Source organism: Phoenix dactylifera, unplaced genomic scaffold (assembly GCF_009389715.1).
Source record: "Phoenix dactylifera cultivar Barhee BC4 unplaced genomic scaffold, palm_55x_up_171113_PBpolish2nd_filt_p 000167F, whole genome shotgun sequence".
NCBI classification, from domain to species: Eukaryota; Viridiplantae; Streptophyta; class Magnoliopsida; order Arecales; family Arecaceae; genus Phoenix; species Phoenix dactylifera.
The window spans coordinates 833,339-846,637 of record NW_024067708.1 but is presented as its reverse complement, the minus strand read 5'-3'; the positions used below and the strand labels follow the sequence as shown (position 1 = coordinate 846,637).

At 38.3% G+C, this 13,299-nt stretch overlaps 1 pseudogene; it reads left to right on the top strand.

The window, feature by feature from the left end:
* Window positions 1-6,073: 6,073 nt before the first annotated feature.
* On the top strand, window positions 6,074-10,243 carry LOC103711266 (annotated as a pseudogene).
* Window positions 10,244-13,299: the final 3,056 nt, after the last annotated feature.

Here is a 13,299-nt window from a genome sequence, read left to right as displayed (position 1 = left end):
TGATGATCCTTGGGTTCATATTTTTTATGTTTACGAACTAAAAAGCTATAAGTTTGAATAACAATTTAATTTTAAGCACCTAACAAAATAGATTTATGGAAAAAAGTGAAGTATAATTACATGAAGCTATGTAATACATATATTGAAGCATGCATGTATGCAGGCTTTCTTTTGGCTTCCTTTTGATACCCTCCTATGTCCTCAACTCTTCATCTCTGATTATTTCCAATTTTCAATGAATGTGATGGGGGTTTTGCTAGTTTACTCAGAAATCAGATAAAATAAGATTTAAAATAAATAAGGTAGAACTTTAATTCACATCTATTTTTCGTAGCAACATAATGTATTTTTGCACCATTTTCTCTTTTTCAACTGAACCATGATGGTGTTTTCTTTACTCCCTGCAGCTATGAAAATTTAGCAACTAAACAGATAAAAATCTTGTAGGACCATATCTAGATGTAAGAATCTCTATTTTGGGACAAAAAATATATTGCAATGTGTTATAGAATAACTTTATACGATGTATAACCCCATGAGCACTCCATATTTATTGAATAATTTGATCTTTTTCATCATACGACAATATTCATCTGTTAATTTCAGATATAGATAGGCATTTCCTCTAACTTTTGTTTTCTTACTAATAACCTGGCAGCGATCTGCCAAACCCCTTATTTCCCACTAGATGAATTTAAAATTCTTTAGCTATTAGTTGTGCCTGATAAAGCGAATATGATAGTGATGTTATTTTACCATTCGTACCTTGATTAAGCTAGTTGCATACCTACAAAATCTTTTTCTTTTAATGTTAAATGGAATAAGTGATGCTTATGGAAAGAGAAAAATACCATTGTTATCAAACACCATTATTCTAGTGTCGTTGTTGAGATTTTTGGAGCAGCTATTCAGGAACTTCATCTAGAGCAGAGAAGAGGGCAGAGGGAGAATTCACCTGGTGGCAAGGGAGGTAGTTTGTCAGCCTATCAAACAGAGTGGCCTGGGATTCTTTCTCTGGTGGAGAGGTAGGAGGTGCTGGTGGCGAGCCTTACGGCCAGATATATCCTGAAACCGGATGGCTTGTGGAGTGCCTTACTGAGAGCCAAGTATAGAGCTCACACGGAGGCGGCGGATTTCAGGCTGGGCATCAATGCTCCTTCATTTGGAAGGAAATTTGTTCACATGCTCCGGTGGTGTGTGCGGAGATCAGGTGGGTTGTTGGGGATTGCCAGTCTATTAATGTCCTGGAGGATAGTTGGATGTCCGAGCAACCGCTTTGTCGAATACCGACCTTGATCGACTCAACGAGATTGGAGGGTTGTAGGGTCAGCGATCTGATTGTTCCGTGAGAGAGAAGGTGGAACGAGGCACTCATTAGGGAATCCTTAATTTGGGGAGTAGCCGACGGAGAGAATTTCGGCTATTCCAGTACCTTCAGGGGAGATGGCAGACATATTGGTTTGGGCGGCCATAGGGATGTCCAAGGTGCGGGCTGCGGACCTACAGAAGGTGTTGGGCGGGGGCGCTGCTAGGTAGATGGATGGTAGATGGATCTGGAGGATAGGTGTCCATTCCCTCATGGTCATGTTCTTGTGGAAGGTGGCCTAGAGTTGTCTTCCGACCAAGAGTGTGTTAGCGAGGAGGGGTGTCAGGATCTCCCTAGGCTGTAGTAATTGTCTTGATGTGGAGGAGTTTATCAGCCATGTCTTGATTGGATGCCCGAGGGCAGCATAGATTTGGAGGAGGGCCTCATTACCACTGCCCCAGGTCGTCCGATATGCTGACGATCTTCTACGGCAGATGAGGAAGGCTATGCACAGCCCGAGGACAATTGAGTGGGGTGTCACTTGTGCTTGTCTGGCATATCACATATGGTTGGACAAAAATGCCCGAATTTTTGAAGACAAGCAGACTCTACCGAGGTGTGTAGTGGATCGTGCTCTCCTTCGGGCAGTGGAGATTACTAACACTACCACGACGACTTCATCTAGGATGGCTAGGGACATCTGGGACCCTTTCTCTGCTGTTACAACGCCTATACTTGTCTATATCTCTTGGGAGCCCCACCCTTCGAGCATCTCAAGGCGAACTTTAATAGTAGTGCTTTCGGTGATGGAGGCAAAGCAGATGTAGGTTTTGTGATCCGGAGTCATGACTCTAAGCTGATTGCTACTAGGGACGAAGCACCGTCGGATTGACAGCCGTAGAAGTAGAGCTCAGGTTAGCGTGGGAGGGCATCACCTCTGCGAGACGGGTGTTGAAAGCTGAGCATATCATTCTTGATGGAGACTCAACGACGGTGATCGACTGGATACGGGATGAGGGGCGGAGGGGAGATGGAGATCCTCTGCTCTATGATACCCGATGGATGGTGGGGGACTGTAGCGCCTTTCGGGCTACACATATGTACTGGAAGGTGAACAGGGTTGCCACCTATGCTGCCCAACACTTCAGAGAGGTCTTCTAGCCACACCAAGGGGTCGCCTCTTCATTGCTTTGTCATTTTCTCTCTTTTGATTTTGCTGGTTGCGTGCTCACTAGAGTAGCATGAGTAACCATTGTACCAAAAGAAAACTATTGTCTATTACATTTTGGGTCTATGTAAGAAAACTCTCCACATTATTGAAAATCACCTGATATTTTTTAAAAATATCCCAATGACTAAAATATGTGAAGAAGAAAAATAATATTTTCTAATTTTCAATAATTACTTTCATAGTATTTTCTTAAATAAAAATATTAATTTCCTCATCTTGAAACATATGATTCCAGTAGAATCAATGAAATATGACAATACTAGTAAATTTTAACCATTTTACCATGATATTTTACGTCTTCCATAAATAGGCAGACATAATCCTCTACATATTTATCAACTGTTACTATTTGATGCATGTGACTGGATTAGGTATCCTATAGAACAAATGATAGTCTCATACAAAATTATTCCATTTAAAAACTAAGAAACGTTAAAATATTTTCAGATTTTTCCCCTAATGAAGCTCGTGACTTTGGCTCCACAAGCACAGCGGATGGCCATTCGGATATGCATGATTGTTACGGATGCTTCTCTTTGCCACAGGCTCGCCCTATAACAATCATTCAGAACTATATATATGATCCATATATAGATAGATAACAAACCAATGATTGAGAAACTAATCGCGTCGGTTGCCAACCTAAAGACTTACGGATGTTTCTGAATTAATTAGATCAAATAAAATGGTTGTAGTTCATGACTAATAAACTTGGTATGAGCATAGCAGTTGAGGTAGGATTGTGATTATTTTTTTACTAAAATATATTTTTTGAAAAATTAGTATCTCGATATATAATGCTTAAAAAATTAATTTTTATATATTTAATTAATCATAAAAAATGATATATTCTATTTTAGTTGAGCACTATTTTTTTGAAAATATTATGTAAAATATCTGTTGTGCTTTTAATAAAAATAAAATTTTCTTCCATTCTACCTAAAATTTAAGAATATTTTTAAAAATAAAATTATTCTAATTTTTAGTAGATAAAAATTAACTTTTATATACCATATAATTTTTTTCATAAAATATAAAAAAATTATTTTTATAATTTTTTTCCTGAAAACTACAACAAAATATTTTATATATATATATATATATATATATATATATACCATATTGGAGATAAAGAAAAGTACTGAGCCCCACAACCCAAACAGTGACAAAACGAAATGGTGGTCCAGCGTGTTCCCCTTTGTCTTGGCCTGGTGGGTGGCTCGCGCCGAACGCTACCAAGTAGAACACCTCCGCGTGGACCCGGTGGAAATGGTGACCGTTGGACGGGATTCCGCTGCTTCGTGACTGCCAGGTGTCCGCTGACTTCTATTCTGGCTCTCTGGCTTTTGGCTTTTGACCGGAAAAGACGGTAGTCAGAGGAGAAGCTCGAAGTCACTTCCCTATACTACTTTGTGAATATATGGTAAAAAATATTCAGACTGATAGATTAAATTAATAAAAAACTTAATTGGGGCCGACAGCTTATTCCTGATAATTTATTTATAACAATTGACTGAATCAGAAAAATGGATAGATACGAAGATCATTCATTGAGACAGACATAGATACATTGGTGAGGGAGTCAACTTTCTTTCCGATAGATCATGTATATTGGGTCCTTTAGACAAGTTTAATTAGTATTCTACATCCTATCTGTTTATTTTTTTTTAGATCTTGCAGTTTGTATGCACATTAGAGCTATATAAAATCTATTTTGACACAAAAAAAATTAATAAATTTTTTTTATGGTTGTACGGTTAAATTGTAATTGCGGGCACCAGGCATGGTGAGGTAAATGGTAAGCACCTGATGACATGTGGCAAGATTTTGTTTTATTTATTGAAACATTTTTCTTAATATAAATAAAAAAGAAAAAAATAATTTTTATTCAAAAAAATTGTAAATATTATCCATAATTGTATCGAAGATTGGGTGAAAGTAGGAAAAGATCAATGAGGAAGTAGGAAGAGATGAGTGATAAGTCATCCATTTTAGAGGACTAGGCTGACAAATTCATACCATACATCATTCTAATCTGATAGGACAAGGTTTGTTTTCTAGGCATCTCTTTATAGCATAACGAATGCCACCAATTATTCTAAATTATTCATCTTTGATGGAGTTGATAGCTCCTTATCTCCCAATCACATTTCCACTTCTTCTTGCTTTACCGATCGTAGTGGAGGTTGGAGTGTTAGCCTGCTACATAGAACATTTGAGGTTAATCGAACTATTGGAAGAGAATTTTATTTCAACGTGGTTGGTCGAAATCAAGTGAAATTAGGGAGCAAAATCAAATGCAAAATCTATTGATTATTTGCATAAGTGGCTAGCCCAACAATATTACCATCATGACCATGTGTAGACACCTAATACAAGAGGGCTACTCTAAACCTTGTGTGGATTGAATAACTCAAAAGAAGGGATAATAATGAAATCAGACCCCTCTGATTTCATCCAATCGACCTCAAGTCTTAATGCATGATTTTCTCTTGTTTAAACCAATAATTTCATTGGCATCCATGGCCATTTTTGGCCAATTTGGCCAATTTGCAAAGCACGCATCCTAATCGGGGCGTAGTAACATAAACATAAACCAACAATGTCGGATTCAACACCGCACAGAAATTTCAATGTGAACTTAATTAGCCTATCTAATCTATATATGTACAGACTTGAAACAGTAATTAATTAATTAAAAAATCAAAACAGTAATTAATTAATAAGAAAATCAAAGGGTCTGCTGTGATTAGATGCAATTGGAGGGGCTATAACCAATAAAAAAAATTTCTTTACAATTTTATATTCTTCTTAGTGAGTATTAAGACATAATTATCAGCATTAAATCACCATAAGAATTTATCAAGAATCAAACCTTCTTTTATCTATCCTTGGAACCTATAAAAATTTAAAAATAAAATTTAAAACATATATATATCTACCTCCTCTTCTTTGCTTTTCTTTCTTCTTCCTCTTCTTTCCTTCTTTCTTTTTTTTTCCTAAAAAAAATAGCAATTCATATAACTCTAACGTGGGTACATCTGATCAAGTCACAAAAAAGTAAAAAGTACAATGAAGGCGATAAATCTACTACGGACTTCCAAAGAATCTCTTTGGAATGCCGCGCAATATATAAGGCGACCCAGTCTGCTGTCCTATTCGCCTCCCAGAACACATGTGCCGCCTGTAACTCTCCAACTCAATAACCAGCCTACGAGTTTCATGAATAAAAGAATGACCATCTCCATACCTATTCGCACCCATGATCCAATCGATCACTACTGATAAGTCTCCTTGAGATACACCTGCTCGGTGCCAACAGTCTATCTCGCATAGGATATACCTTTTCAAGCTGCCCGTAGCTCTGCTCCAACAATAGTAAGTCCTGGCATGTGGTGTTTTCGGACTGCAACCAATATATTAGGATGGTCTCTGATTGCAAAACTCACACATTCGTTCTCTGCTCCCTGCTGAAGTTTAATAAATTTGTAAACGGCACAAAACGTCCTCTTCACACCACCGCCGGTCGCCACACCCCAGATTAGAAAGGCGAGGCGTTGATGTGGGCTGCACCTGCAGAGGTACTGGAGTCCAAGGGAAGCCTTCTCCTTTTGTACGTTCTTATAGGTCGGTAGGCATCTATGCCGACTGCCGTCTCTTTTTACTACCTGAAAGCGAAAGGGATTGTATTGGGAGGAAAATCCCAATTTATCGAGCTTTTGCTTTTGTCTTCCTCCTCACACTGTGAGTATCCCCTCGTTCATCTTCATTCGAAAAAAAAAGAAAAAAAATCCTTTGGGCTAGATTCCATTAAGAAGGGGCTTGTATGTGATTTGGGTCTCTAAATTAAAGCAAAAGGGGTTGGGGAAAAAAAAATCCCTCAAATCCAATCCATGAGTCTGTTTTGCTTGTTATCCCATGTCCAGTTGGTTTCTGCCATTGGATTTTGAATGCCAGAGTCTTAGCCATGAGGGCGTGGATCGGTCTCCTTGTTGTCTCTGCTATTTTATGCTCCAATTCGGCAGTTTTCGGCGAGACCGAGGAGAATGACCTCACCATCCTCGAGGAATTCCGGAAGGGATTGGACAATCCGGAGCTCTTGCAGTGGCCGGCCGGCGGCGGGGACCCCTGCGGTGAGAGGTGGAAGCATGTCTTCTGTGTCGACTCCCGGGTCACCCAGATCCAAGTAGCGGAGCTTGGACTTAGTGGCTCTCTCCCCAAAGATTTTAACAAGCTGGAGATGCTCAACAATCTCGGCCTCCAGCGAAACAATTTCAGCGGAGAGTTGCCGTCTTTCAGCGGGCTCTCCAATTTGCAGTACGCCTATCTCGGCGGCAATCGGTTCGACACCATCCCCTCGGATTTCTTTGTCGGCCTCCACGATTTGCAGGTCCTCTCTCTGGATTGGAACCCTTTGAATCAGAGCACCGGGTGGATGCTGCCTCAGGAGTTGGAGAATTCGGCTCAGCTGATGAATCTTTCACTGATAAGTTGCAATCTTGTCGGCCCGCTGCCCGATTTCTTGGGGAGGATGTCTTCGCTGAAAGTCTTGGAGCTGTCTTACAACAATCTCTCAGGCGAGATTCCCGCGACTTTTGCGGGCTCGAATGTCCAAATTCTGTGGCTCAACAACCAGAACGGGCCTGGGTTCGGCGGCTCTATCGATGTCATCGCCTCCATGACGATGCTCATCGATGTCTGGCTTCACGGGAATGGCTTCACCGGCCCGATCCCAAGCAGGATCGGGCCCTGCACTTCTCTGATGCGCCTGTGGCTCAACACCAACCAGCTCGTCGGCCTTATCCCGGAGAATTTGACCACCCTGCCGGAGCTCCGGTCGCTGCAGCTGGATAATAATCTTCTCATGGGCCCCATTCCGAATATGAGCTTCCGCAATTTCAGCTATTCTCATAACTCCTTTTGCCAGGCTGCCGCCGGCGTTCCTTGCTCGCCAGAAGTCACTGCGCTTTTGGATTTCCTCGACGGCTTGAACTACCCGCTGAAGCTGGCGAGATCATGGCTTGGTAATGATCCTTGCTCTGACTGGTTAGGGATACTGCTCTAGCAATAAGGTGTCTGTCATCAATCTGCCTAACTTTCAATTGAATGGCACAATCAGTCCTTCCCTTGGTAATTTTGATTCGCTCACCCAAATTAGACTCGACGGAAACAATCTTACAGGCGCGATTCCTCAAAATTTAACGAGCTTGAAATCCTTAAAATTGTTGAATCTTTCTTCAAACAACCTCTCTCCTCCTGCTCCAGAGTTCAGTAATGGTGTGACAGTCCTCGTTCATGAAAATCCATTGTTCGAACCTTCTAATTCTTCAGGATCTCCTTCTAGCAGTAACTCGCCGCCAGCTCCCACTGGTTCATCTTCCTTTCCTAGTGGTGGGGGATCTGAATCAGATAATAGCCCAAGAAGTTCTCGGAAGGTGAATGTTCTGATAATTGTTATCCCGATTGCGGTTGGTGTTTCGATCATAGCACTAGTCTCTCTATTCCTGTGCTGCCGTCGGAAGAGAAAAAAGAGTGCTTTTACAGCACCAAGTTCAGTTGTTATCCACCCTACAGATGCATCTGATCCGGACAACATGCTAAAACTTGTGGTTGCAGATAATGCCGGCAACAGCATATCTGGTAGTGATCTTCAGGGTGGAAAGAGTACTCGTACAAGCGATGTTTATGCGATCGACGGAGGGAACTTTGTAATATCATTTCAAGTTCTTTGTGACGCCACACGAAATTTTGCTCCAGAAAATGTGCTTGGAAGGGGTGGATTTGGGGTAGTTTATAAAGGAGAATTGCATGATGGAACGATGATTGCAGTTAAGAGAATGGAGGCTGCGGTCTTGAGTAATAAGGCATTAGATGAATTCCAGGCAGAAATTGCTGTTCTTACAAAGGTCCGACACCGAAATTTGGTATCCATATTGGGTTATTCTGTGGAAGGCAATGAGAGGCTTCTTGTTTACGAGTACATGCCCCAAGGAGCTTTGAGCAAGCATCTTTTTCAGTGGAAGCAGCCTCGTTTGGATCCATTGTCTTGGAAAAAGAGGCTTAATATTGCATTGGATGTTGCACGGGGGATGGAGTATCTTCATAACTTGGCTCACCATTGCTTCATCCATAGAGACCTTAAGTCATCGAATATACTCCTTGGTGATGACTACAGGGCAAAAGTTGCAGATTTTGGGCTTGTCAAGCTCGCACCTGATGGAAAAAATTCTGTGGCAACTAGGCTTGCAGGAACATTTGGATATCTAGCTCCTGAATATGCTGGTAAGGGCTTCTCACCCATATTTTTTTTATCCTAAATATGAATAGACATATGATTTTGGTAATGATAATTCAGAAAATAAAAAAAAATGAAGATTCAAATCTGGAGCACCGTTATGTGCAGTTTGTGTTTCTTAAATGTTGTATATAGTTCCCCTGCATATTTTTGTTGTCTATTTCTCTCTGTGCTCATTTGTGTAAAAGACAATCTGGCTATCAGGATTGGTGTGGTTATTTTGCATAAGCGCTTGATTTGCTGTTAAGAGCTTATGACATACTTGTTATTTGTCTAGAAACAATCTGATGACGATCTGGGAGTAATTGAATTAAACAGTTCTCTAGCCTAAAATGTAGGTATCTAATCCTCATTAATTCATGTAACTATGCCCATCATGAATGTTTTTGGATTGTGTCAGAAGGAAAGTTTGACAGTGATATTATGCATACTCTAATGCTAATATATATATTTTTTAAAAGATTCAGTCTTCTAATCTTTGCTACGTAGTTCTTGTCATATACAAGTATATAATTGTGTCATGATATCTGGAACTACTTGTAACATGTCTGCTATTAATCTTTTTGAGGACTCCTCCACATACAAAGTAGCGAACATGCTACTTTTCTAACTTAATGCTGAAACCATTCTTTATTCCGCTTTTTTGGTTTTAGCAAATTCTTTTATGCAACCAACTATTATTAATTCAAAATTTTTCTTGGTTATAATAGTGACTGGAAAAATCACAACGAAAGCTGATGTCTTCAGTTTTGGAGTAGTGCTAATGGAGCTACTGACTGGTTTGAGGGCACTTGATGAGGATCGGCCCGAGGAAAGCCGATACCTAGCTTCTTGGTTTTGTTACATGAAAACTAGTAAGGAGAAGCTCAAGGCTGCCATTGACCCATCGCTTGATGTCACAGATGAGACTTTTGAAAGTATATCAATCATTGCAGAACTTGCAGGCCATTGTGCTGCACAAGAACCTCAACAACGGCCTAACATGGGCCATGCAGTTAATGTGCTCGCCTCACTGGTTGAGAATTGGAAACCCCTGAATGATGATCAAGAAGAATATTTGGGCATTGACTTTCGCCAGCCCCTCCTGCAAATGGTAAAAGGATGGCAAGCTGCTGATGGTACCTCAGATGTCACTTCATTAAGCCTTGATAACAGTAAGGGAAGCATTCCAGCCAGGCCTGCTGGATTTGCGGAGTCCTTCACTTCTGCAGATGGCCGGTGAATATACCCGGTATCATTTGCTTGTTTGTAATTTTCCTTGTAGCAAATCCTTCTCTTAATTTTCAGTCCTTGTAGATAGATATCTTTCGAGAGATTTCATGCTTGCATCAATGTGATTTTTCAGTTTTGTTCTGTAATTATTCATTGTGGATGAAGCTAGATGCCTCATGCCAATGCTATCTTATATCCATTATGTGGGTGCGGTGATGGATGGAAGTTTTTTTAGGGGCGTTTGATATGGGGTGATCGTCCCAGAATGAAGGATGATATGGGTGGAGTGATAAGATCACCGCGTTTGGTTGCACTATGGTGATTCTATGTGGTGGTAATCCTACATCACCTCCACTCCTCAAATCACCGTCCAACTCGGTGATGGGATATCCGTCTTTGAGGTCAGAAATTCAAGATCACCTCAGGACAATGATCCTGGGTTGAAAGTTAAAGACAAAAATACCCCTCAATTTAGCAAAAAAATTGATATATCCATATACCATCAATATATTATGTCAATGTTATATATATATATATATATATATATATATATATATATATAATATTATATAATATTGATATTATATATTATATTAATGATAATATAATATATTACTAATCATATTATTATCCTATTATTATTGAAGGATAATTTTAAATTATAGTAGAAATATATTATTACATTTTATATTTATATAATGAAAATATTTAATATATTACTCTTATTTAATGAAAATATTTTATATTAAAAAAATCTATTATAAGTATAAATAAAAATATTAATTCTATAATGAAAAATAACATATTTTTATAAGATTAATAATTTATAGGAGTAATAAATATATTTTTATAGAATATATTAATAATTAATATATTGATAAATATATTAATATTTTATTATAATATATTTTATATGATTAATAAATATATGATAAGGGCTACTAAAAGTAGAATATGTGACAAAATTATGGAGCTATTATTGGAATTAGCATATTGACTTATATTTTTGATTCATGAGAATAAAAAATATATAAAAAATTCATCTAAAATATATCAAGAGTATTTGTGGTATTATATGGTCGGTGATCTTGGATCTCCGTACCATACCAAGCAAGTTATTCATGGATATCTGGAAATTTTTAATCACTGGACCATGGCCTACCAAACACATTGATCTTAGATCATTGGGGATCAAATCACCCCAGTATTCGGATCACTGAAGATTTTAGATCACCGTGGTGATTCTGTTGGGGTTACCAAAAATTTGGTCAGTTTCTCTGGAAATGGCGTAAATAGAAAGAGATTGGCACAAGGCTTATTTCACTTTGAAATGTTCAGCTGTAAATGGCTGTTATATTTGGTTCAAATTTAATGTGATAGAATCTCTGCTTCATGGAGATTAACACAAATTGATAACCAATTAATGAACAAAATTAATAATTCTACATTTTTTTACCCATTTTATCACATTTTGTGATCCAAAGTCCTTTTTTTTATGTTTCTCTTGATCTGGGATGTTGAAACTTGAAACTGTAGTTTGTTTCATCCTGAAGATAATAAATAACCAAAAGCATATAGTATCTCCATATTGTTGCGTCTAATCATATTTTTTATTTTTATTAAAATCATACATAATATTATTGCATGTCCGGCTATTTTTTTGGCTGTACATTGGAAAGGTTTTAGATACATATAAAAGGTCATGAAACTCAAATAATACCTTTTGGCTTTTATTTTTTTTTGGTTGAAATTTTAAGTCATTGCAAAAAGTATCAGAATGGTCCATGTGGAATTTGACAGTGCCTAACATATTCATGTAATATATTTATAAGGTGATGTTTGTTTTCTAAGCTGGCATAACACGTTGCCTAACTGCACTCAAACAAATTTGACATCCAACATTCAACATAAAGATCAAGTGGGTCACGTACTCACCTTTATCGATTATGGGCAAGTTAGTATGGCATGGCCAAATCCCTGCTGGTAACCATGAAAACTAAATTTTGACTCAATAATCGTATAGAAAATTCTATGGATCGGAACCTTCTGGTTAGCGACTTTATGCTCCATTCTTGGACGTGTCATCCACTATACAATGTGTGGTGCCTTGAAAAGGTCACGACGCATGCTCATTTTGTCCAAAAAAGGGGAATCTGAGTGTGGTGTCAAAATCCTTAGATCAGACCATTTTTGAGTTCGTCAAATTTGATTGCTTCAATTTAGACATACCGTTAGACATGTCTTACGAACCTTGATTGGCCTTAAATCTTATTTTAGACATAATGTTCACTCTTTTTTCCCTTGTCTTAGTACTGTACTTTTAAAAAATAATGTGATGGTCACTCTAAGATGAGGTTTCCAACTATGCAAATAATGATGTATATACTCATTGATCCTTCAATAAAATTTTGTGAGAGAACATACTTCTTAAGAATAATATTTGCTAATATATGAACTGAATATATTTTTTGGTATCAAACAAATGGTTTTCTCATTTCTGACGGCATATTCCAAATTAAAGAGAATTATAACCAGCCTTGTTCCTTGTATTACCATTCAAAAGGAGCAACAGAGCATCGCAGATGGGTAAATATCATGTATGATTTTAGTGTTTCAAGTAGATTTTAAATAAACCTGGACATTCTGCCTGTTAAGAGGTATTGCTACCCTGTAGGTGCTGTAGGCAAATTGATTTCTGTATCCAAATCTCGCTCCTTATCAGGTTAAGCATAAGATGGAACTTCCTCAGATTCCACTTCTCTTCCAATGTTTGCCTTCCAATGCGTCAAGTATTCACCAACAACAAAAAGGAAACATCAATTAAATAAAAGGTCCATAATATTTAATTTTTACTGAAAAAAAAGGGAAATCACAAAATACTGAAGAGATAAAAAGTCGTAGTGCTTCTCAGCAAAATAAAGCCACACGACAATGCAGAGTCTAGTCTTGGTCTTGCCCTAGTGGTCACACGTCTTTACTTAGCCGCCAAACGTTCTGGATTCGATTCTTGGAGTATATCTCCAAATATATAAACCTAACTATGATATGGATGGCTGGCCTCCTTCCTTCCTCTTTAAAGAAGAAAACGAAGAAGAAGAAGATATGCAGACCTACCACCTAAAAATTCTTAGGAATCAATGTGATCAGAGACATTGTAGCTTCTACCAAGAGATTCTTGAATCTCTGTACTTGAATCAATCAGAGTCCATCATATCATCTTACATTTGTAAGGATCTAATCAGATATCACTATGAA